This window comes from Lagopus muta, chromosome 1, assembly GCF_023343835.1.
Source record: "Lagopus muta isolate bLagMut1 chromosome 1, bLagMut1 primary, whole genome shotgun sequence".
NCBI classification, from domain to species: Eukaryota; Metazoa; Chordata; class Aves; order Galliformes; family Phasianidae; genus Lagopus; species Lagopus muta.
Genome location: NC_064433.1, coordinates 133,696,604 through 133,724,157, shown reverse-complemented (window position 1 = coordinate 133,724,157; position 27,554 = coordinate 133,696,604). Strand labels below are relative to the sequence as shown.

The 27,554-nt window shown below is 37.2% G+C and overlaps 1 long non-coding RNA gene across 5 annotated transcripts in view; it reads right to left on the bottom strand.

Moving 5' to 3' along the window:
• The window catches only part of LOC125701535 (uncharacterized), a 156,519-nt gene that overhangs the window by 76,299 nt on the left and 52,666 nt on the right, over positions 1-27,554 (bottom strand). For 3 of the 5 annotated variants that reach the window (XR_007380278.1, XR_007380280.1, XR_007380283.1), the window contains one exon: positions 23,421-23,478. The exons of the other annotated variants lie outside the window; for them this stretch is intronic. This is a non-coding gene — a long non-coding RNA (uncharacterized LOC125701535). The remainder of the gene's footprint in view (positions 1-23,420; positions 23,479-27,554) is intronic. 5 annotated transcript variants of the gene reach the window in all.

The window sequence follows — 27,554 nt, the reverse complement described above, 5'->3', positions numbered from 1 at the left end:
GTATTTGATTAATTATGCTGAGATTTATCTGAGTATCAGAGCCCATGGAAAAATTCCAGATGTGTGTTAAGGGGCTTATAACTATCCTCAGGGATTATGCAGTTGTACCATGGCATACTTCTCCAGGCACCTTTGCTGTATACCTTGGCGCAGTTGACCAGATCAGCTATCACTCTTTATAGCCCCCCCCAAATTTATATACTAGTAACTTTTTCTTAAATGTATTAGAGCTTTTTAAGTTGGAAGATCTCTGCCATTTAGCATTGCTGGACGTGAGGCCACTGCTTCAACAGGAGTGGGATCTCAACCCCAATGCAAGGTGAGAATCTCTGCAGAAACTGCTCTGCTCCCATACAGAGAAGGCTGCAATGGTGACTCAGAAAAAACAACTCCCCCTCCCTCCAAAGGAACCTGAACTTGGCATCCAAGCTGATTCTCACTGAAGCAGGGATTCTATAACAGACACTCAAGGGTAGAACCAGAAAATAAAAAAATGAAACAAAAAACCTCATTAAATGCTGGGGAAGGATAGGGAGGTGAGTTATGAGTCCATACAAATAAGAAAAATGTCCTTCTTTCAGGAGTTTAGTGTTGGCATCAATGAAATGCTATTCTGAAATTGAAAATTTCTTAAGATTTAGCTGTTTGGAAGCTCTTGTGAAATCTGTTCAACTCTGTCTTTAGGATACTTTGTGACAGACCTTATGGAAAAATCTAGTTGGAAAAGCTCAACTTCAATGCAATGGCTATGGGGAACTGTATAAGACATATGGTGAGGTGGCGTTGAGGATTTGTGTCACTCTCTTGAAGAAGAATGAAAACAGCCAACAAATAAGCACTGGAAACAGTAATTTAGAGTGATCAGAATATAACATAGAAAGAACTGAGTGAATTAAGAAGAACGGATAAGGTTCAGATTGCAAAGTCGTATATTTCAGGACTAATAATAAGGATTTCTGTTATATTCTGTTGTGTGGTGACAATTCATTATTTTGAAATAACAAAAGAGGGGAATGCCAAGGATATTTCAGTTGATCATAGCAAGCCTGTGAACTCAGGTGTGATTTGGCTGTATAAAGTACAAATATCATCCTCAAACATAAATTTTGGGGTATTTTTTTGGTAGGGATTGAGAAGAACTAATGCTTCTGTAGTTGAGGCTTGATCTGTAACACTTGGTTCACCTGTGTTCAGCAAAGATGAACACACGTGGAAGTTCAAAGGAACAGAAACCATACATTTGACAGACTGAAAGAAGCTTAGCTTTGCAAAGCAAGGGCTGACAGATTATATGTTTTTGTATTGTAAATAAAGTTGAATGCAGATTTAAAAATATAAAGGGAAAAAGGCTCTGAAGCAAAAAGAAAGGGAGTACTGTATGAACAAGAAGAAAAATTATATAAAATGACCATGAAAAGATTAAGGCTGCAAAATGAGAAAGCAGTTTCTACCATTCAGGAAAATAGTCAAGGAAAGAATCATAGAATCATAGAATTATAGAATTATAGAATTATAGAATGGCCTGGATTGATAAGGACCATAATGATCATCCAGTTTCAACCCCAACGCCATGGACAGGCACTACAACAGGCTGCCCAGAGCCACATCCAGCCTGGCTTTGAATGCCTCCAGGGATGGGGCATCCACAGCCTCCTTGGGCAACCTGTTCCAGTGTGTCACCACCCTCTGAGTGAAAAACTTCCTCCTAATATCTAACCTAAATCTCCCATATCTTATTTTAAAACCATTCCTCCTTGTCCTATCATTATCCACCCTTGTAAACAGCTGTTTCCCCTCCTGTTTATATGCTCCCTTCAGACTTAGATACTGTTGATTCTGTGGTAGAGAGATGTCCCTTGCTTAAGGCTTTTGCGGGCACTTCTGTTTGGCATTGCATTTTGCCATGAGGGTGATCACATAGTTTATACACTAGAAGAGTATTTAATCTGAAAGGATATCTAAATCAAAAAGTAATTTTTCAAAACTGCTCTGCGTTTTTAATAACAGAGAATTCAAACCTGCACTTTTAAGTGCAAAGTTAACACTATCACTAGCAATTTAATCAAGTGTGATAATTTCAGAAATAGTTCATCTTTGTATTTAAATTTAAACTGGTAAAAATGTGCATAAAAATGTAGGTAGACATGCTTCTAGTGTACACTTAGGTACATATGTTTGAATGTTTATGAAAAAAACTTGAGAATATAATAAAAGCAGAAAGTCTATACACACCTGCCTATTGAAAGTGCGATTACTTGACACAGGATATGGTATTTCCTTTCAGATGTGCCACATAAGCAAAACAAAGAGGAATACTAATAATGAAATAAACAGCAGATACAGTATAAAGTAGATTCTTCTTTTTGGGACCCTCATTTATAGTAGATAATTTGCAATTAATACTTTATGAAAATTGCCTGTTTTGTATGCATGAGCAGACAAAAAGCTTCCTAAGAGCATCATTGTTTCCTTAACGAAAGATACAATGCCGGTGACATTATCAGCATTATACACTTGAACCACAGTTGGTGAAGACGACATCTTCTATAGTGTGCTGTCATGCATTTAGGACTAAATCTTATTGCAGCAAGTGGATGTTTTGCCACTGAAATCAAAAGGATACAGATTTGGCCCTCATTACTTGCCTCCATTTCTCCATCTAATTAAAGCATTTGAATGCTGACAGGTCACTGGAATGAATGCCCAATTAATTACTGATTTGTTCATCATAGCCATAGTCTGAATGCTATGAGTTTATATGTTAGATGCAAAATGACTCCTCCTTGGATATGAGCTGTGCTCTACATAATCTTTTTTTTTTTTTTTTTTTTTTTTTTTTTTGCATGGCATGCAGAAGAAAAAAAGAATAAAATAAATGAATTTTAAAAAGTGTGCTAACTTTGTACGCTTGATATATCATAGAGATAAGAGCTTTTTGTACAGCCTCTGCAATGTGCATATCTGTTAAGTACAAAGTACATGCTGTACAGTATGTTGAGTTTTCTTCTAGTGAAATTAACAAATATGCAAATTACAAGAGATGCCAAAGCACTAAAGAAACATCTGCTAACCACAGGAAAAAGTAATAATAATGATAATAGATAAGGAAAAACAAATGTAAGTTTTGTATGAGGTGGATTTTCTTCCAGCTGTGCTCTCTTACAAAGAATTATGAAAGAAAGCTGCCCTAATAGCTGAGAGCCTCAAACAGGTTCAGAAAGTAATTTTTAAGCATCAAAAATCAAACTTATCACAATGTGTTTCCTCCATTTCTGTTATTTGTTACTCCTTTAGGAATGTACCCTCTGATCAAGGTAACAGGGTGTAGAAAGTACCATTGATTGTATAGAAGAGTTTGAAACGTGAATTTATTCTTATTAGGAACAACTGCCAGAAAACAAACCTACAAGAAGATTCTTTGAAAGCAGGTCTTACCCCAAGGCTGTCTGCCTCGACTTTTCCCTAACAGTGTGAGTAGGAAAGCTGTGATGTCCCAGAAGCAGTCTTTTTTAAGAGCTGTCATGGACTCAACAGCCAACATTTCTCATCATGTGGCTGCTAAGAGAGTGGGTGAATGACCTTGCTAATGACAGGGAAGACAGTGAGACCCCCCTGGTCTTGTTTCAGTCACTTCCAGACATTAGGTCTCACTGACTCAAGTGCAATTCAAAATCTACACCACCAAGATTAGCAAAAACAATGCTTCAGTTGGCATCATGACAGACAGCTTACAACAACAAAGAAGTTTTCTTTGTAGATTTATTTGTATGATGGATCAATGTCAAGATGCCTTTAGATATTTATATTTGGAAAGATTGTATTATCCTTATTGTATTATCCAATGTCAAGATGTTGACTACAGTGAGCAGAACACAGGTGAGTGCAACACTGACCTTGTAGACTGTTCCACAAATTGGAAGTCAACAATCACCATTTAGAAGTAGAAATTGGATAAACCCTGTGGCTAAATGATTTTGACATTCCAACTCTTTCCTTTTAGCACTAGTTCATCTTTAGCATTGATAGCAAAACATTCTTTTTGTCTTCTTTGTGACTTTCACAAGCTATAACAATAGAATGAGCTAACTGCCAATAATGGTGTATTATGTATGGATGTGCATATTATCACTGTCCTGTCTCTCCCTTCTTCTGTCCTTACTTTTCAAGGAAGTTTAATTATCATTTAGTGAAACTTAGCTCTAGAATAAAAGCTGTCTAAACTTTCTCTCAGACAATCTGTGGGGTTAGTCCCTGCATATAAAAACATGGCAACCATTTGGGTGTCATTCAAAATATCTTCTCTGCTATTTCCCTTCTATATAAGATCTATTCCTTATGCACAGTGGTTCTAATCCGATTCCCAGTGGTTCTATCATTTACAGTTAGCGTGAAGGTAATACCGGCTCATTTCCTACAACCTCTGACAATTAAATTTTACTTCCTTCTTTCTCAAGGAAAGTGTATATAGTACCTGAGATGCTGCTTGAAGAAATGGTGCAGGGTGCTCTGTAGTGCTCCAAAAGATCTAATAACATTTAACATGGTATATCTTAAAATAAATGCAAAATATTACCTTGTTCATTCTGCAGAGGACAAATGATATTCAGTACATAATGCACACAGCAGAGAATTTCTTTCAGTCATATTCATTCATTGTCTAAATAGTGTGTGAAACATCTGTGAATACTCATCTACTTTATAGTTTTGACTAATACTAGAGTAGTAGACACATACTGAGCTGGAGCTCAGTACAGATAGACTGACTCTCGCTTTTCTTGCAGAATATTTATGGACTTTTCCCTCTTATTCCAATGCTTCTGGAGCAAAGAAACTAAGTAAGCATTGCATTACAATATAGGTCAGAGACTTCAACAGGTTTTGCTTTGTAAAAGCACTAGAAATAGTTCTAGTGAAATAGTTCAACATGGATAAAGCACTAATATAGAAGAAGTGTGCTTTCCCATAGCCATGTGAGTTACTATTAGCTAGTATGACTTTTAGAAATGTTAGAAGATTATTATTAATATTGACACCAAAGTGTCTACGTCCTATATGAAACACTTTTTCTTTTATCTGAAGAAAGAATATGAAGAATACAATTCCCTCCAGACATTTAAAAATGTACAGGACAGGCCTAAATACGCAGAATTTGGAAACTCTTCATCAGTTTCTCTTCAAGAACAGTTCAATAAATCTTGATTGTAGTAGATCAACACAGTAACATTTATTACACTTTAACTGAAGAACAAAAAATTCTTTAGTTTTTCTGAATAAAGATTTTTTCCAATTGTGGAAATATGGATTAGATGGGTGATATATACTGACTTTCTGTCTTTTCTTGAAAGTCATTGTGGATATGGAACATTTAAAGTTTCAAGCAAGCCTGCTTCATATCTTTTAAAATCATCCTTTGCTCTTGCCCAACTGAAGATTAGGAGAACAAGTATGTAAAGACTATGGAAGACTGGAAGAGTGATCAGGCACTGGAATGGGCTGCCCAAGGAGGTGGCAGAATCACCGACCCTGGAGGTGTTCAAGGAATGTTTGGATTTTGTGTTGAGGAACATGGTTTATTGAGAACAATTGGTGATCTGGTTGGACAGGGTAATCCTGTGGGTCTTTTCCAACCTTGGTGATTCTGTGATTCTATGATTCTATGATTCTATGACTCTTTGAACAGAACTGCTAAAAGAACCTTACAAAAAATAAAGAAAAAAATCCCATTTTTGCCAGTTTTACAGATGCAGTGAATTCAGAGACATTTCCTCTATCTCTGTTTATAAATCTGTAATCACTCTTACATTATTTTTGTAATTCTGTAACCACCTTTTTATTATATTTGGACTAGGAGAGCAGTCTGTGTCTAAGTAGACCTAAGTATTACAATTACAAAAGTGCAATTTAGTTCAGATAGAATATTCCAAAAACATTCAATATTTTTTATGTTGAATGAACAACAGTAGTCAAAACATTTTAGGATCCATAAGGAGCAAGAACATGGAAAATATTATTGTTCGAAAATCAGTGATACAACTTCAAATTAATACTGGATTCAGTGTTTGGAATTTGGGCTTTAAATTAGGAAAATAAGAAGGAAAATGAGAACAGAATAGATAGTAAATCAATGTGAAGTGTGATAATAAGTGCAGACAATGTCTGTTTAGTAGAAGAAGGACTACCTAAAAGATATGCACATAATAAAAGGCATACTATGGTATACATGGAAGAAGAAACTTCTGTTTACTCTGATTATAGTACAAATAAGGAGATATTAAATGAATCTTTAAAAATTGGCAGTACTAAACTGTTAGAAATGTCAACTTTTCAACATAACATTAGTTTGGAAACTTGATTATTACAAGGTGATACTCAAAAGTTCAGAATGGAAGTTCTACATATTAAAAAAAAAGAAAAGGAAGTGGGTTTAAGCATCGTATGAACGATGTTTTGGCAAAAGGTTTTTAAAAGGAAATACTTGTCTTGGGAAAAATTATTCTGTATGTGCTTGTTGTAGGCAGTATTCCTGCAGCTTCTTTAAAGCTAAAACCAATGGGTGAAAATATCTTACTTTTGTTTTATTTTTCTTTCCACTATGATAATTCCCATGAGCCCTTACTTCCTCAGTATATCAAATTTTTCCAAGCCTGGTGGATTTTACTTAAAGTCTGACCAAGTTAGTGCAACAATTGCTCATTAAAATATGAGGAAAATTGACTCAGCTTTCATAAAGTGGGAAAAGGTAAAATATACTTTCTTGGAAACAATGGCCATATGATTTACCAGTTCTAATGCAAGGGAAGAAAACTGGATCTAGGTAAAATTTTATTGATTTAATTGACTTGTGGCTGCTTGAAAACAGCACTTGATTCAGCATAATACCCTTCAAATAGTTTCTTAAGGATCTCATATCATAAAAAATTAAGATTGTTGTTTGAATCTATAGAAAATTGACTTCAGCAGGATGGCATGCTTTCCTAAAATTTTGAGCGTGAATTCTTGTAAACTAATAAATATTTACAGGTACTAGAGAAGCAATGGAGGAAAAAGAGAAATTAAGATCTCTATTCAGTGTTGGCTGACTTTGTAGATCCTTTCTTCTTCATTGTTACTTTTTCTATTGGAATTGTAACCATTAACATAAATTAATGTATATATAAATTGAAGTACCTACATTTAACAGTTCACAATTTGCATGCATACTTAAACAGAAAAGAACATATAAGACTGCAGAAGTTATGGAAAGAAGCCTGACTAACCTGAAGTATATACACTAAGCTGTTCAAAAGACACAAGACACAATGTTCTTGACAAACTGGACAGTACGTTCAGACAGCATTTACATTCATTTTTATCCTACTGATTTAACAGAAGTAATCACAGACTTTGCTATCGTATTTACAGAAACCTTTGAAAAGTTTACCAATTTCACATGATCATAGAAACATAATCATGGTAATATCCCTTAAAATCTGCCCACCTCTTTATTCTCTCTGGCACTGAAAAATAAACATGAAGAAGTACCAAGTGAGAAATTAAATGGGGATTTACTTGCTCTTTTTGATTCTTTTGATTCTCATAAATGCTTTTCTTTTACATGTATAGTCTTTAAAAAAAAGTATAGGAAAGCTTAGGAAAACTTTTTCATTGAATGATATTCTAATGGAAGTTAAAGTAAATCAGTATTATTTTGTGACCGATTTTTTTTTCTGACTAATTTCCTCACTTCTCAGCAGGTGAGCGCTACTACCAGTTAGAGACTTACAGTGTTCAGCATCCATTCTGATGCAAACCTTAAAAAGGCAAGTCTCTTGCTGGCTGGGGACAATGAAGTCATTAATCAAAATCACTTTCCACCTCCAGTGATGATGGAAAAAAAAAATCTGCCTACTATCACAGTATAAAACTAAACTAGAATCACAGGGCTATGTCTTCAGAAAAGGAGGTAATATAGAACAAGTTCTAGGAAAAATGATTGGAAAGGAAGCACATCTCTGAACCTCAGGATCCTGGGGTGGACCTTTGGCTTCATGGCAATTTAAAGTAGCTTTAAGGCTACTTTGACATATTGTTAATATCAAGAGCCACAGAAGGCCTTCTGATAGCGGACAATACTCAGGGCACAGCAACTTGTGGTAAGTTCTTCTCCAGAAGGCAATATTATCCAACTTTGTTGAAGTGCATCTTCAATGAGAAAAAAGGAAAAATCACCAACCGTGTATTACTGCAGTATTCCTATACATCAGATAAATCCTCCTATAGATGACTAAGCTGACTTTAAGTCTGCTTTGTGCTGCTGCTGTTGCACAGAACACCATGGATCTGGTGAAAGTATTCTGAGGAAATAATCCTGAACTCTTCAAAATGTTTTAACTTCTAAGAGATGAGAAAATCTACTCACATGTTATTGGTCTTATACAGCTTCTTCCCTAAGACTGGTCAATCGGATCTTACAGTTGCCTATCATGGCAACTATCACAGAAAATACCAGTGAGACTAACAGAAAAAAATCAATAGCCAGCAACCGAGACTCTCTGCAGAATATATCCCTATCCACAGTGGAAATCATCTGCACACTAGTAGCACAGGGAAGAATAAAACAAGTTTAAAGGCATTACCCCTTCTTCATCTGTCCCCTCCCTAACTTAAATGAGTTTCCTGAAAAGTTTTAATGTATTCCAAAACACAGACTTGTCTAGGTGGGGTTTTTTGTTACATTTTCTATATGCTTACTGCTTATAAGTAGGAGACATAGAGTATGATGAAGCTGCCGGGCAGACTCACCAACTTTTTCAGAGCTTAAACTTCCTTTGATTAAGCCTACCAACCAAACCAACCAACCCTTTTTAAATCCCCAAAAAGCAAAGAACTGTGGATTGGCAGCCTGCTGAGAAGTTATTTCACCACAGTGCTAACTCTGAAATATGATGACAGTTTTAATGCCAGTGCTGTGAATTATTTCAGGGATAATTCATTTAACGGAGGCTTGGGTGGAGGCTGAAGTGGCCAAAATATATGAACTCTTTTACAGTACTGTTTGAGGAAAGGTATCTATATCTATCTATATTCTGACTTGTGCATAAATGGTTAAGTTATGAAGTGATACATGTTAACAATGAAATAACATGCTTAGTTTGATAAGGCCATGGGAAAACAATGAAAAGTACATGAAAGCAGATGTATTTTCTAAAAGGTAAGTAAATTCTTAGCAGATTACTCCACAGCGTATCTGTACCAAAACAAAAATCAATGCATCAAGTCCACTTTTGGGAACAAGTCCTGAAATGCACTGATCTCATTGAAGCCACAGGGATATGCAAGGCCCACCACCTCTTAAGATCTGACCTTGAATTTTAAATCAAGTCTTTCATTTTGCTTGCAAGTGCCAATACAAAAACAAAACAAAATGAACAAGCAACAACAAAACAAAAGCAAAAAGGAAAACGATGGTTCAGTCCCTCAAAATTTCCTTTAAGAGAATATCTCAGATTTGACAGATTCATCCTTGGTATAGGAGAGTAATGACTATAAGAAAAGTTAAATGTAATCCAAAATACTTGATTAATTGAAAAATCAAACACGATAGTTCGGGCAATTACTAATACCACCTCTGAAAATAATTGTGTTGAGCAAAGAGTAACGTAGCAAAATGGCTATGTCTTCTCTATGTCAGATTTTAATCTGCGGTTTACGGATCACACCGAAAGAGTTAATAGGTTCAAAATACATAATGCTTTAAGCCTTTTTCTTACTCTGCAGTTTATGACTTTTTTGACACTGAAGATAGGATCTTTTCTAAGATATGTGACCTATATTTTTCTCATGCTTTCACATGGCTAGCTCGTATTTAGTTTCTGTTTGTTCATTGTTTTTTTTCTTCGTTTTGTTTGTTTCCTCCAAATGTATTTTCTTGTATATTGTATTTTCTTGCATATATTATTTTCTCATTTGAATGAAAAACGCCATTTAAGAAATCACGGGAAACTCATGAGAAATGTCATTTCTATTCATTGTATGTAACATACAAATGTACATACAAGTTATTGAAGGAAGAAAAAACAAAGGTCAGCTGTGAAGAACTGCAGAAAGACTCTACAATACTGAAACATAACACTGCAGAATAATTTTGAAGCAGATGAATAAGTAATGCACTTGGGATAAAACAAACCAAACTATATAAATGCAGTGAAGGGTTCTGAACTGATTAACACAACCCAGATATGAGATCCCGGATTTATTAGAATGAAAAAGTCAACTCAGTGCCCAGTAATCAAAAAATGAATACTGAAAATGGATCTGTGAGGATAGCACTATAGAAACAAACCAGTGAACATCATTAGCAGGTATATTACTCTACTGTTCATCTGCATCTTGAATACTGCATGCATTTCTGGTCCCTACACCTCAACAAAGACATAGTGAAGATATAAAAGTTTCAGAGAAAGGTGATAAGAGTGACCAAAGTTATGGAACAGTTTCTATATTGAGAATGATTAATTAGCCTGGCATTTGTCAGCCTGGAAAGGAATTGCCTAGCTGGGGGATACTACAGCAGCTGATAAAATAAGGAGTGACAGAGAGTGATTAACCAGGGAATGATCATTCCTAGAGTTTTCAAATAGAAGAATAAAGAGGTTTTAAAGGAAATAAGCACATGGCCAGTTCATAACGTCAAAATGAGATGGTTCTTCAGGCTGCGCAGTTAGCGTGTGAAATTCCTTCTGAGGTTTGTGAATTCCAGAAATTTTACATGGATTTAGAAAGCAACAGTGACTATCTTTATAGAATACGCTTATAGAAGATAAAAAAAATAGATCATCATGCACAAAGATTCCATCTCTGAGCTACAAGCTGTTAGAGATTATAAGAGTATTCTGAGGAACACCTTCTTCATGGTATCACAGACACGGACATTAGTCTATGTTTGTACTAATCATATATCAGTCTCTTTTCAGCTGCCATGAGCACTCTCAAGGATACCAAGCGCATTAGCACAAATGGCTTTTAGCTGGATGCAGTAGAGACATGCTCACATTTTAAAGAGTTAATACACAAATGTCAATATTAATAGAAATATATTTTGTCAGGTTCTCAGAGCTATATTTTGAATGTCAGCAGCTCTAAAACGCTTTCTGGGTATTCTGCTAATGATCTTTTGAAAATAAGGTTAAACGACGAATCCAATAATGCTTTTGCTTCCTGTTTCTTTGCCAATTTTTGATCCACCAAAAGGCTTATCTGTCACTACCTGTTTATCAAGTTTACTTAATAACTTCTCATAGAATGACTTTATCACAAGCTCTCTGAAAGGCTAGATACATTACATCCAAAAATTCCTCTGTACACAGTGCTTTATTAATTGGAATAAACAAATCTATTGTGTTAGAGAGAGAAGTCATCAGTAATTCACCGTTTTAATTGACAAAAGCTACTGTAAACAAAGATTAATATCGGGAGTTTGTCGTAATTCAAGTTCATGTGATCTTTCTTCTCAAATGTTCCCATTCTGTGTTCAGCAAAGGCATCCCATCCTTGCTAACTTCCTCAGGTATAGGTAGAGAGGTTCTCTGTACTAGTCTGTATGAAAGCCATGTGATTATTCTGTGCTACACTGTGCAACTTCCGCTCCAAAAAACTGTGAGCACCATCATGTGAAGAGGAAATGCGAGAATGTTAACACTGAGCTTCAAATCTGAACGTTCATAAATTCACGTGCCAGTACATAGACAACAACAAATCTGACCTTTCTGAGCCAGAGGCTATAAACTTTAAAAAGACAATAGGAAGCTTTGTCGCAGCTGATTGCAGCAGCACAGAGATAATCCCAGGTTCTTCTGTCTATAAGGGCAAGAAATACTGAGCTGTTAGCCCATTGAGGGAGATCTGAATGTAAGATAAGTCAATTGATTAGTGGGTGATGGAAGAGATAAGTAAATGGGAAGGACTGAGGGTCAAGCGCAGATAACTGATATTTTTGTTCTTCACTTCCTTGTGCAATTGTTTTTTTCATTCAAAATACAAATAAGAACCAAGCATACCACTTCCTTCAACACTTTCCTTCTGACCTTTTTTTTTACACAATTCACATTAAAGTCATAGCAGCATATTTAAAAAGAATTCTTTTTGGCCACAGAAGAAGTACAAAAAGAAATGGAATTACTCTTGACATAATAAATAATCCACAACACAAACAACAATAACTACACAAAAAGGAAAAACAAAAAAACAAAACAAAAAAAAAAAAAAAACAAAACAAAAACCCAACAACCAGTGTTCATTAGGAACTGGCTTGTTATGATGTTAATTTGGGGATTTCACAGGACAAAAGTCAAAGCTGTACCACTGCTGTTAATCTGCCCCAGTGAGAATTGCCACACAATTCACAGTGCAAGAGAGATCACAAGCAGACATCCTGGGATACTTAGAAAACAATTTTTCAGCTTCAACAATAGACAGTCTGACAAAATGACAACAAAGCAGGAAGGAAACTCGGTCCTTAAATGAAAACTGTATTGCTGCAGGTCATGCAGTCTCTCTTGGCCTCCATGTAGGTGTAAGGGTCCAGGTGGGGAATGGCATGGGCCCCGTGGAAGAGCCCATCTTTTCTGCTTTGCCTTGTAACATCTTCTCCAGAGTGAGGTGGCATGGCTAGGGTTGGCAACCAAGGTGGTTGTGACGGAGGTAGCCACCACGCTGAGACACATCCATTCCTCAAAGCATTTGTATTGCTAATATTCCACTTGTGACAAATGCAAACTGGGTTGTCCCATTCAAACACATCAACCTCATTAGCAGATGTGTCCTGATGCAAGTAGCATTTAGCAGCTCTTTTTCCTGCCTTCCCTACTCCAGTCACTTCTGGGTTTGTTGATGTGAATCTGATCTAAAATGTATCACGCAGGACTGCATTAACTTCCTAGCACTCAATTTCCAAAAGCAGGGTTACATTAACTGCAGTCCTACCTACTCTAGGAGCCTGCTGGAAATATGCAAGGCCTTGCACTGCTTTGTGAAGGAGATTTCTTCCATCCTGTGCACTTTCTTAGCAGGAAGGAACCTGCTAAGAAACCTTCCTAAGAAGGAACCTATGAGAAACAACCAAAATTTCTGCAAATAAGCATCAGCATTTCAGTACCTTCACTTCACTAATAATATTAAAATTATTATTATTTATAATGATAGTGAACAGCAATACTGAAAACATTTTATCTGGAAATTGAAAGTTATTTCATTTTATAGGAAAACAAAAGTCAAGTATTTTTATTAAAGGGATTTGGTGTATAACTGGAGAAAAGTTTAGTGTAAAGTGATCCTTCCAAGAACTGAGTAATGAGCAGTGTAGGAATTTCTTGTATGTATCTAGGAAACTGATGGATTTATCATCCATTATTTTTTTCTAGTATCATTTCTGATGCATTTATTTTTCTGGCCTCTTAAAATCTTCTGCCAGTTAATTCAATTACTTTGTGGAGAATAATAGTGCTTTTCTCATCTGTTTTAAATCTGGCATAGAATATATTCTGTAGGTGACCATTTGTACTTCTGTTATAAAACATAATACTTCTACTCTTTTTCCAAATGAACATCTAGATTGCTGCTAGAGCTTTAGGCTATAAAGTCCCTCCTTATAAATAAGCTACTCCATTCTGCTGATTTCTGCTGTTAATATTCTCCTCTCCCACTTTTTTTTTTCTAAATTTCACAAAATCTATTATTAAGCTAAAATGTATTTGCTGCTCAGGATTAGATTTATTTGCCTTTTTGACTGCTTCTCATCATTGCACTAATGCTTGCTTTGCAGAAAACCATACTCAACTCCAACATGTCATTACTGAGTTAGTTCATAGTAGCAGTAGTAGTAGTAGTAGTAAGTTCATAGCTCATTATTCCATGCCATGTGTACATTACTTTGTCAAGGTCATTTAATTTCATTTAACATTGACCAGTCAATATGCAAAAAGTCTTCTGAAATTCCCTGCCATTAGTACCACTTTTGAGTGTCCTGAAATATTCTGTGTCACTGATGCACTTTGTCACCTGTGTGCTTTCTCTTTGAGGTCATTTATTAAGACACTGGATAACACTCATACCAAGGGCTCTTGAGAACTCCAGTGTTAATAGGTTTCCATTGTGAAAACTGACCATTTATTCCCATCTACTTTTCCCTCTCTTTAAACCAATTATTAATGCATGAAAGGGCCTTCTCTCTTACCCACAAAGCTTAATTTCTTCAGAAATCTCTTTTAAAGGGACCTCATTGACTACTTTTTCAAAATGTAAGTACAGAATCATTGGGTCACCGTCACCCATAACCTTTATGACTCCTCAGAGAACTTTCATTGATCTGTGAGAGTGGACTCTCTTTCACAAAAGCCCAGCTGATTCTTCCTGTGATATTCACATTATATTTATCTAGATATCTAATAATTTTCTCCTTTACCATAGTTTCTTTTATTTACCTGTTTCAGAAGTCAAACTCACTGGTCTGTAGCTCCTTGAATCAAATATGAATCATTTTTCAAAGACCAGGGACTCATCAATTGTCTCCTACTTCCCTGGCACTAAGGCTCATAAAATGAAGCTTCATATACACCTCAGTTAATAGTTCATTGTTTTCATGTCTGTGTGTCTTTAGGATTCCTTGGAGAACAGTGTCAAAGGCTTTAATTTGTGAGAAAATCATACAATAGCTATCCACTCCTGAACCCAAAGTATCTGATCATTTTTAATGACCCAAAATGGAGAATCTTGGGCACAGTCAGATCTGCATTTTCTGTATACTGCTAAGATACATGGTAGTTCTGGTAAAATGATGTGTGGAGTTTAGTTTCCACTTTTCAATCTAGAAGTATTTCACTTGGATGCATTACTTTCCCTGCCTTAAATAGAACAGTAGTTGTCATTTTCACTTTCTTGGTAAGCAACACCATTTCTCATGGTGTGTTTCATACATATCATAGAAATATCTGAAGGCATTTGGTTAGTATATCTTTCTTTTTGACTGGTAAAAAAGCATGCTACAATTTCTGTATTTTCCTACCGTATATTTCCATAAGTATTACTGCTTTGCTAATAATTAAAGTCCTGTTTCATTCAATGGCTTACAGAATTCAGACTGCAAACTTTTATGTTGTACTTTGAGGATACTAAAGACAAATGCCGAGCACATGGAAAATGCATTGTTTCAGAACTCTTTATCTGCATCAATAACCTTTTTCAGAAAGCAAAAACCAAACTTCCTTGGCACTGCAAAAGAAGTGTTGAAGGGAAAGTGGATGATGGAGAAAATTTGGAGGCCAAGAGCGAGAAATGGCCACCAGCATCACAGGAAGTAAGAGCAAAGATGAAAGGTTTTCAGCTAGCGATATCTTTAATGTATCTTTGTTTACTGTTGAAAACCCACTACATGTATATTTGCAGGGAACAATGCATTACAATATAAAAAATTAATATAAAACTACATTTAAATAACTAATGTGTTGGCACCAGAACTGATGCAGACCCAGGAGAAATGTGGTTCCCTTGTTAAAGTAAGTTCATTAGCATAAGAAGCACAAATCTGAAGGGCAGGAAGGGAGGAGGGTTCCCAAGTTAATAAATATTTACTTCATGATTCTTGAATGACAGAAATCAACAAAAGCTATGAAACCAAGTTCCAGCAAGCTCTCCAACCTTAACTGGGAAATGAAATCAGAAGCTTGAACCCAAATTTTGATTTTCTCGTTTTTTTTTTTTCTTCTAAATATGAGTCACAAAATGTAAATCCCTCTTGGTTTTCCCTACAAAGTTTGATTTCACAAGTAAGCAAGAATGGCTACAACCATCTAGTTCTACTTTGCCTACAATGAGGTTAGAATTTATACTTTTTTTGCATTTTTTTTCCCATAAGAAGAGAAAAAAAAGCAGAAAATTTGTTTTCAATAGCATTTCTTTATATATTTTTAGCATCTATTATTCTAAAAAGAACTCAGAAGTTTAGTATGTGCAGACAAACTGTCTCATACACGCCTGAAATACAGTTAGCAGTCAAATACCTAATGCTACAGACTTTAAGTAATGCTAAAAAAATAAATAAAACTTATCAGATTAAATAGATGAAAAGTACCAACATGACACCACTGACATGTTGTAAATACTGATTTGAAGCAGATGTAGGGATATGAGTTCTACCAATGAAATAGCAAAACCAAAACTATTAGCCCTAAAACTATTAGTGTTGGGAGCACTCTCAGTAAGACTGATCAAGCTACCTCCTGCTTCACCTTTGAGCCCAAATTAAAACACACTCGGAGATAGAAAGTACTTGGGAGGAGGGAAAACCTCATTACCTTGCTTATGACACCAGTTCCACAAATTGAGATATATTTAAGGAATTTGTTAAATGACATGAAACTAAATTGCACCATATTATGAAGATGGTGGGAATTTGGTCTTGCTGCATTGTGTAGCCATTGCAGCATTTCAGTACCTAAAGGGAGCCTACAAATGGAGGGGAATCAACTCTTTGAAAGGGTTAATAACCGCAGGACAAGGGGAAATGGTTTTAAGTTGAGGGAGGGAAGATTTAGGTTGGATGTCAGGGGGAAGTTCTTTACAGAGAGAGTGGTGAGGTGCTGGAACAGGCTGCCCAGAGAGGTTGTGGATGCCCCGTCCCTGGAGGTGTTCAAGGCCAGACTGGATGGGCGCCTGGGCAGCCTGGTCTAGTGTTAATTGTGGAGGTTGGTGGCCCTGAATGTGGCAGGGGGGTTGGAGATTCATGATCCTTGAGGTCCCTTCCAACCCTGGCCATTCTGTGATTCTGTGATACTTTGTTCACATTTCTTTCTCACACAGGGAAGCAGCAGTTAGTTGCTATCCACACCTGATGAGAATGTGGATAAAAGTGCTGCCACAGCCTTTCAGAGTCTCTTTTGTGAACAGGTCGATGGCTGGTTTGTTCAGGCAAAATAAGTCAAACACACACTTTTTGGGCTTTCCAGCATTTGCTCTTTATCGGCTTGCATGCCATAAATGGAAGGATGCCTCTCAGCCTTTGAGATAACTGCTGTGAGGGAATTTAATAAAATGACTGTAAAGGGAAGTGGTAAAACACTTTTTTCAGCTGAAAAGTGGAGAATAAGAAACATGGAAGCCTATGCAATCTGATTAGTGGCTCTGTGAGCTTCTCCATGCGTGTTCAATAGGGAAATAGAAACTGGGTCTGCTTCTAAAATAAACATTAAACCCCTTCAAAGTACAGCTCTAAGATAGATTTTCTTCTTTAATGCCTATTCCTTCATAACTCCACTGAAGACCAGCATCTGCTGTCTGTTTTTGCAGCCTACACTGACGCAGTAATATCTAAGACTGTTTTTTGCGATCCAAATTTCCCTACCATCTGGGAGGCAGTCACCTTTTGAGAGAGTGGAGCTGTCTGCATTTGAAAGGTTGCTGCTTTGATCCATAACCTCTCCTGGTGAAGGTGGGCAAAGCTGCCTTGTGCGTGCACATGCAGAGGGCAAGTCTGGCCCGGTACCTCCCAGGTCAGGTTTGCACTGGGAAAATAAAGCTGGAAATAAACATGTGGAGAAATGTCCGGTTGTCATTACTTGCAGCTGCTGGCAATTTTAAAGCAATCTGAAGGAGAGTGGGCTCTGACACATGTGTAAGCTTGCTGAAATAAGAAGGCTGCTGCCACCAAACACGCAATGCCTGGGAGACCTGGGTACATCATACCCAGCCAGACAAGGGTACCCGATTGTCACCAAAGCAGCATCACAGCTTAACGCCACCCAAACTCACCCAGACAAAAGGTACTACAGACAACAAGGGCAAGTCCTACCTGGGAATATATCTCTGCACCAGAAGAAGAAAAAAAAAAAAAAAAAAAAAAAAAGCCACCGCATCTTTAAATAACTGCATGAGGTAGATAAAGAGTTGGAGCTGTGCCAAGGTAAAAGTTGTAAAACTGGATTGATTTTTTGCTACAGCTTGCTAAGGGCTCCCCAGAGCCAGGATGCAATGCTCAAATATAATAATTGATAGCCTGAAAAAATATTTCTGATAAGTGCGCAACTGTAACGCGGAGACCTGCCAGAGATGAAGCAAGCCTTTGTGTCTCAGCTAACCCGAGTGCTGGGGTGACCCAGATCTGCAGCTCTCTACCCTGATTACAGCCGCATCCTTCAGCCGCAGAGAAAATGGGCCCAGGTTCTGAACACAGCATTTTGTTAAATGCTGTTGAGCAAAAGTAATTACCCGACAGCCAGGCCAGTGCGTGCAAAGAGGGAGAGCTCTGGGGGCGGAGGGAATTCACATTCATTAATAGCACCTGGCAATCCCAAAGGGCAGAGGAGGTAGTGCTAATCTAACCTCTTTTCAGCCTTCACCTTGGTGGAGTGACCACCTCAAGCGCTGTGTATGTGTGTATAAATTGCTCAGATTCAATTGAACGCATTAAGTTTTAAAAAGGATGTAAGTGAAAATTTTCAATAGCTTCTGAAGGGATAATTTATTAGCTCTGAGTAAATTAAAATCTCAAGCAGGGGTAAAGACTTTAGAGATTACTTTAATACATTTTATATGCTTTCAATGGAAACGTTCCTTTAAATGGTCCAAAAATCAGCTAATTTTGTCCTATTTAGTAAATTACCTCCTAAGGCTGTAATGTTACAGATTACAATTGCTAAAAAAAGTTATGCCTTATCAAAGTGGAATAAACTGCATTTTGTAGGTTTAAATATAGCTGCTTTTTTTGTGTGTTTTGTTTTCATAATTCAGACTGGTAAAAATGTTGTGTTAAAATAGTGGTGGAAGGGAGTGTATCTTTTATTCTCTTGTTAGGTCAGATGGTAATGCAACAGAATGTCATCGCTATGTCTCCTATATGCCATACTAGCAATTTAGAGTCTATTTCGTCTTTGAGACCAGACGCATGATCAAATTACTCTGGTTAACTGTTGCCATGCATCAGCTCAGTCTCAATAACAGCCTGTGCAAATGCTCTTAGCCCGTGGCATATTCAGAGTAATTTGGCATAGGTTAGCCCCTTTTCACTGTGGACTAATGTATGTCCCGTTATCTCATGTTTGTGGTGGACAGTTGCCACAGCCTGGCTGATGTGCAGTAATTTTACTGTGCTGAGACTATTTGATTATGCCTAAGCCTAGAATTTGCCCATGAAACTACTGGTTTCCAGGTTTAACGTCTCTTTGGGGAAGATGGCAGGAAAAACATTGGCTCTGAATGCAAGTCTTCCACATCCATCCTTTACACAGTCAACAAGCTACCTTTCAAAGTTGTTTCCTTCATTTCAAAAAATAACACTGCCTGCTCAGCAGAGAAGCTGGATCGGCTTCAGGCAGCTTTAGAGCTATCAGCATCTGAGAAGCCAACGACTAAACTTTGCAAATAGAAATCAGTCTAAATAGGGGGGAAGAAGACTTGATTCTGATTCAGAATTATAGTTCTTGCAAACCACAGGAATCAGCTGTTATGTACATTACCGCCTGAGATATTGTTTCTGCTGCGGGTGAATATGGCTGCAGTAGTAAATTTAACGGTGTTAGAGATGGCACTAGAACCAGGCTGTCCATTTCAGAAAGTCTGAATGGTTCTGATATGTTTTGTTTTGCCCTGAGTCATTCAGTGGTTTTCAAACAGTTCCTTGGGAGAATTCGGGAATTAACAGAGGCCACTTCTGGGGGTTTGGCTCTGGCCAGCCTATCTCAGAAGATAAGGGAGTGCGAATGAGTATCAGTCTGTGCTAGATTTTCTCTGTGCAAAGAATGGCCTCAAGATCATTTATTTTATCAATATTGATGCAGCCTGACTTACAAAAAGCAGTCAAAGAAGTGGTAAAGTGATAAGTAGTTGGTGAGGAGTAAGTGATTTCAATGACTGGTGAAGATAAGAATTTGCCAGTAAGGTATGATAGGGTGAGAAACTGAGCACAGTGAATGGGGAGAAGGGAGGTGGCATGGACAGATTATAAGGATATAATTAGGCTTTAAAAGAAGAAAGAGTTTGGAGCAGAATTAAGAAAAATATTACTGCAGATGAGTATTTAAGGGAAGACATTAATAGTCTAAACTACAAAATAAGTTACTAGTTGTTACTGACAAAAGAAAAGTAAAATAAAAATGAAAAGATACATTTTTGTCCAGGATTTATTTAATTGCACTGAATGGGCCAATGTAATCCATGGTTTTTGGACTGATATTCAGATTCAGATTTCTATGTGGATATGTATGCGCAACAATGCTGAAAACTTAAATACATAAAGCTCGTGATTTGGGGCTCAGATCTATTAAGATCTTTATAAATGTAACGGACGGTAAATCTTTTTTCATGGTGAAATTGTGGAGATGGTGGGAACAGAAATAGTGCAGCAACTGTTTTACGCTGCTCAGGAAATGGGCTGTTAGCATCTGTCCATGGTTTTCCACGTGGCATTGTCTGTATTTGTCACATGTGCAATACAATGGCTGTATTAGGGTTTAGAAAGTCTACACCATTTTAAATTGTTTCTTGTTTCGGTAGCAAATTTGCCCATTCCCTCAGTAAGCTTAGCAGCCAGGACAGGCCTGAGTAAAAAGTAAGCATTCTGCAGGATTCGAACTCTAGACCTGTCCAATGCCAGTTCTGAAGTACAGAGAAAATTCTGACCCTAAACATCATCTCCCTTACTATAAAACACCTGAAGAGCTCCCTGCAAGAGCAGACCAGATGCAATTTTACCTGTTGGTGAATAGATATCCTTGTGCCTGATTTTTCTGTAAGAATGGTGAGGCGAATTTTGAAGCAAGTGCCTTGAACCCTGGCACTAATGAAATCTGATTTTCTATGAATCTGTGTCCCGTCTGATGGATTTTGGTTTCTAGGAAGGTGCCAGAGCTGACAGAAGCTTTCAACATATCTTGTCAATTATGAAGTCACACTCCATTGCATGTTCTCCAACTGAGAAGGTGCAACTTTGCATCCACATTTAGGGGTATCCTCTCCTCTACTCTGACCCCTATAAACCCTATAAAAAGCTGGAGCATCTCTTAGATCTCACCCCTCTGTCAAGTTTCTTATAGCCAGTAAGGTCAGAGTTTAGGCAGGGGATCCAAGCAGGGAGAGGAATTGTCATGCAGCCAAAACATGAACGTATTGGTGATGGCAAGCTATTTTGACATAAGAATTGCTGTGCTGGGCTTGTCCAGGGTTGAGTCTACATTTATATCTTACCTCTACTTTCCAGGATCTTTTACTGGTACACTGGTAATTACTTGGTCGGAAAGTGATGTTCTGTCATCAGAGGAGGTTAATGTGCAAAAGCACTAGCTATACAACCTTTTCTTGAAAAAGTCATTTTTCATCTCGTCTTGCGTCTTTTAATGATTTTCACAAACATTTTTGAATCTCTACATTTTCCTGCTACACATTTTTCCTTCTTTTTGAGAGAATGTCTCTTGAAAAGATGGTTTGCCCACTAATTCTATGCCACTGTCATATACCAACATTATAGAAATTTCCGTATCATTGCTTTCTTTTCTTCTTTGATGCCTTCTAGGATGCCAAACTTCTTTCAGCAAACAACACAGCAGCAAACACTGCTTTTCATTTTCAGAAGGTACTTTCATTAACTTATACTCTTTAAATTCATCGCTCTTTAAACTCAGAGCTCTCTGTAGTTCAAATTATTCCTCTTTCCACATACTTTAGCCTGCATTCATTGAATTTCACCTGCTACCTACTATCCTTTCACCTCACTTTCTTCTCTTTTGGAGATATTCATAAACCTCTTTAACACTGTGCTATCTTTGTGCCATCCCTAACCATGGTCAGCTCAGTGTTCACACAGCTTTTTTATAACATTAACATAGAAAACAATATTAGAGGTAAGCAACTTTGGAGTATTCCCCCAAAAAAACTTTCAGAAAATCCAAATGCATTTGATCAATCCATTTTCTTTTTTTGTCTCAGATTTTACTGAGGCACTTAAGTAATCCTTGAAGAAAAGAGTGATAGGCTGTCTGTTAACAAATCACACTGCTTTGTCCCAGTTGTACTGTCTCTAGCAAAGGGTTTTGCACATTAGCATTTCAATCAGTGAAGGTCCTTGGCAGATTACTTCATAATATGACTAACTTTATAGACAGAAGTTGTGTCCTTGAAGACAATATCCTATTTACATGACTTAAATTGGGCATGAGGTAAAGCAAGGACCACCAAGCTGCAGGCCATAGGTAGTGAGCATTTCCTAATCAGTAGAAAAATTGACTTTTTTTATTTAATGTGAAGAACTGAGTCTTTTTGCTGGCAGCTGCCCCAGATCATTCTTGAATCTGTTTGAGATTCAGTAATAACAGGTATTTCTAACAGCCAGCAATGTCAGGACACTGCAGGACTGGAACCAAAACTGAGTTTTGCTTCTGCCACAGCAGCTGAAAACTGCTACAGCACCAGACAGGCAGGGGAAGGAAGACACACTATTGGGGGCCGTGGGGCCTCCAAGAGCTGGTCTTGCAGCTGCTGCTGCTTTTGGGAAAGACAGGCCAGTCCTTGAGCCAACAGTTTGCTAAATCCTTTTTAATACCGTGTCCATTTCTGTCTTCTTGGATCCAAACCTGTTTCTTTTCTTTCAGTGTTTTTATTTTACTAGCTTCAAATTTTATGGCCTAATTGGTTTTTCTCAGTGTAGTTAGTGCTGCATTGCCTCATAGAGTGAGACCTGAGCACTCCTCATAGTGTCCTTCCAAACATCTCCATCAATTCTTCCTTTTTTAGCTTTCTCTTCTTTTTTTCCAGATCTCCCCAAATCTTGCCCCCCCCCCCCCTCTCTCTCTATATTTCTTCTTTTTTTTGTGGTATACTTTTAAGTACTCTGGCAACATGGCTCTTTTGGGCAAAAGCTGGTTGCTGCCTTCAGATCTCATGCACTATGCTTTCAAGGGTCAGAGGCATCCTGTAATGTATTGTGGACTTTTGACCCCATAAAATCAAGTGATTGAAAGAAAGTGGTGGCCCCATAAAAATCACTAAATCTTAGGAGATACTAGAATATGCTTCTATAAAAGACAGGAGCATTGAAGACACAGCACTCCAATACAGGAAACTAGAGACTGAGTCTGCAGAATGAAGATCTGATCCTTTTATTTATTTTTTTACTCAATTTTGCTCTAATTTCTAGCTGGGATTTATCTGCGGTAATACAATTTTAATACTGACCCTTTCAAAATTATTCACTGCCCATTTTTCACACTTGTTTCATGAAATAGTCAAAACATTTTCACTCCTGCTCTGAAGAATTTCTGGATCTGTAAATAGCAACATTTATTTTTATCTTCTATCAACTATTAGAAGCCTTCAAGCTGAGACACATATTGTGCACTGACTGCAAGAAATACTGAAGCACAGACATGCCAAATGTACCTACTGTTTCAAGAGACAGAGCCTACCATTTCAAATGTCCTTGTGCAAGAATCTTTCTCATGGTCATGGTCACTGGGGACATATCTGAATAGTAAAGACAAAGGGTGAAATCTCATTAATTTCAGTGGGGTCAGGGTTTCAACCAATTTGCTTCTTCCTACAAATGTAACCTTGCCAGTACTTTTAATGTGTTGCTTTAAACACATTCAAATCTGACATAACTCGTTCTTCCAGAATTTTTCCCAGATGTTTGTGTATGCTACAATCTCTCTAAAAAGGTGCTATGTTAATAACTCCAACAGTTTTGATTTTTGAAAGTAGCATCTAATTTTAGAAAACCATTAGATAACTTAGACTGAAATATTCTCCAAATAAGTGGCACTTTATAAATCATCCTCTCTAGATGGCTGATTTAAATATAAATTTCTGATTTTAGTTTTATTTGCCTAAAAGTGGAGAATACCATGAAAAATTAATATCTTTATGAACAATGAAATGAAATCCATCCAGTTGAAATATTTTGAAAATTTTCCTCTAGGAAGGTGTAAAATGCAGTTTATTTGTGTAGTGCTGCTTACTGAGGGTGCAGAGCCTACAAGAAAATACTGTAGCTTTTATCCAGATGACCTGATTCTTGAATTCCAAACATTGAGAAGTGGAAAGCAAGGCAAGGGCTAAAGATAAATTTCTAAAAAAAATCTGCATTTGTTTGACTTATGGATGAATAAAATATAGGGCACATAAAAGTGACAGTACCTTCTAGGTTAGTAGATTGCACAATCTGGACTTTCACAGCTACAGTATTTTCTCATGCATGTGTTACACTAAGAATACTAAAAATACATAGATTTAAAAGACAGAGCTGACAGAACATCTAAGTAGTGATGAAATACTCAGATACACTTGAATTTAGATCTTCCAAAGAAGTCTCTTGAAACTAAATAAAAAGGCCTCTGTTCTCTACTCGATTTGATTTAAATCAGAGGAAAATTCTTGATATGAAACCTTATCTATATGGATGCCCATGGCAAAGTTCAGCAGAGGCTGGGTGGTGACAAGGTTGATTTGAAAGAGCCTTTAAAATTTTGAGCCCAATCATAAAATTATGTCTATCTAATTTTATCTTCAAGAAGATATTAATAAAGATAAATAATAAGGCTGCAGAGGTATTTTGAATGCTTTTACTTTTGATGTCCTGTCTAGTAGGGGCTGGAAAAGCAAAAGCTGAACTTTGGCTTCCTCCATCAATATAGCCAAAGCTGTTGGTGCAACATAGATTACTGCCTATACTTTCAAGGGGAATACATTTTTTTGCCTACCTTCAGATTCACAACTAAAATGAATAATATTTTGATGGCCTGAAGACTTAGTACACAACATGTGAAAGAATATGCTCTAAGTTTTTAAGAAGTTTTTTTTTATAATGTAGTTCCAAATCCTGTAAATCTCACAAGTATTGCATAGTTGTATGCTATTAGTATAGTACTGTACATATGAAAAGTCAATGAACATTGCATGATGTTGGGATATCATCTAGAACAGCTTAAAAGGTCCTTAGATGGTAAAAGATGTCCAGGGTTGTCATTCCTGTGGGACAGTTCTTAAACAAGTAGCACTGAGAAATAAGAACACTCAGAGCTGGTCAGCACCCAAGTTCCCCTAGGAATCATGATCTCTTCATAAGTTTGCCATTCCTAACTTTTACTGAGTCTCAGATACTGATGACACAGCAGTGTGGTTATACACACTGTATTACATTAATCCATGCTCGCTAATAAGCAGCAAACACTATGTGGGTTTTTAATGCAGAACACTTTCAATAACATCACTAATAACTTTCTGTTCAGTACAGGCAAGTAAAGCTCCACCTGTGTTATTTATGCTTAGGATTAGATTTCATCTCACATAACTTCAGCTGTCAAGTTTAAGCCGCACACCACAGACTCCCTTTGTAGTCACTGGAAAGAGATAGGCATCTCCAAAGGGTGATTCCTTCTATCTCTCTTCGATGCCTGTCTTCAGATGGGATGAATCACCCTCTGGAGCTGCCTCTCTCTCCTCATTGTCTAGAGAGGAGTCAAGCTGACTTTTACTTATAGACATCTAACAGAGGCTTCTAACTCACAGATAGCAAAAGTGAAATGAATCCCACCTTCAGCATACTGTAATTTAAGTAGTTCTCTGCTTGGAGTAAAGAGGATTGAAGGAAGATTTCTCTAAGTGCAAGTATGGTTTTGTTGCTGCTGGTAGGAATGCTTTGCTTTCTTCTCTTGCCTCTCTGAGATGCTGACAGCTCTGATGTTAATAATGGAGCACCAGCCGGGCTCCAGCGATTTTCAGAAAAAAAGGCAAGTTATGTAATTTTTTGAGGTAATAGCTGCAGTCTGGGAAGAATTGGCCTGAAACTGTCTGAAGCTGAGACAATCTTCCATATTAAAGAGTTTAATTTCAGGATAATATTGCCATTCCTTGAATTTATTTTTTTAAAATCCAACTTATTTCATTTGTTGTGTTAAATCTCTCCATTTGTTCACAGCATTCTTAATTAGGTCAATTTGAAAATTTCAGCACATCATTTTCAAGTGTGAATTTAGGGAGAGAAAGTTTTGCCATTTCTACAGTCATACTTCAGTTTGGGAAAGCACCCCACATATCTTTGTGCGGTGATAAAATAACATTTTATGAATCAGACAAAGGATTTTTGACATTGACAGATAGAATGGCTGCAGGATCTATCAGACCACGCTTTCACAACATTTATCCATGGCCTGGGTTCATCTATGTAAGTCTGTGTATACGTAAAAAAATGCAATTTCATTTGAGAAATTGGTTCAAACAGATATACGTAGACCAGTCTTGAAAGGACAGAAAGACATCTTACGATGTTGGCAAGACTTGTGATTTAATCATTTTGCCACTCTCAGTATTTTTAATGCCTCAGCTTCAAAAATCCTGTTATTACCTGATAACCGCTGCTTTTACTAAGGGTGAAAAAAATAAAAAGACATTCCTAATGGTCTGGACTGCTGAGAAAAGTTCAAAAATATGAACTGTAAAAGCTCAAGAAGGTGGCAAGTGAAAAGATGCAATTAATGTAACACTTAATAACTTTCAGGGGGCTGACAAATTCCCTAACCTTCTAGGCTGAAGTGAGACACAGGACTGTGTGGTCAAACTTGTACCTGCTTAATGGGTCAGACTAAATTCTATGCATCCCTCTAGGCACAGTCCCTTCCCAAGACAGAGATCCCGCTGGATGGCTAAACCTGAACAGGACTTCATGAGGCTTAATATGGGGTTTGCTTTCCTTTGAAATAGGGTCTTTGAATGAAAGTTTAAAAAGAAATAGAAGAGTTCTCTGTCCTGAACATGGCTGTTGCAGAGGGATGAATTTCATCCTGAAACAAAACAATCAAACCAAAGAAATAAAATTATAAGGCTCTTTTCAGTGTCTAAATTTAGATACTTAAATGAAGTGTCTAAGGTAGGAACTTAGTCTCATAGGGCTTAATATCCAGTCAATGGAAATTGAAAAGCAGTGCTGTAAAGCACCTTAGTGAAGTTTCTGCTTTAAACTGGCTACAGATAAAGTCTATCCCCCTGAGTAAGGCATCTCATAGGTACATCAGGTCCTGATAGGTACCACAATGCAGATCTGATGTTCAGTCCAGTTCTTAATAATTTTAATTATGCAAGAGTCACTGACATGGGACTGTGCAAAGGACCAGGGAAAAGTGTCCCAAGATCTGTGTGGATATGGCTGTGCCCTGTCAATAATACTGCTTCTTGCTCAAGAAACTACTGGGGATGGTTTTGTCCCAGGCAACTATGTGGAATTCTGAAAGTGAAGAGAAAGTGAAAGTTTGGAAAGACCCCATTGTCCGCAGTTCATACATTTTAGAACATATACGTTAGGAAAAAAATAGTGTTTAGAGTAACTTTATATGTATAAGGCTGATACATTCCTCTAGGATCTTTGGAAGGCTGGTTAGGACTGTGCTGAGTCTGAGCTTTCCTCCAGGACTGCAAGGTGGAAACTCTCCTCTATTGAGACAGCTCCATTCACATACTGCCACAGGCAGCTGTGAGCTCAGAAGTTTACGAAGTTCAGGTGTTCATTTTGAGAATGAATATAAATTTTGATAGTCCTCCCTTACAGA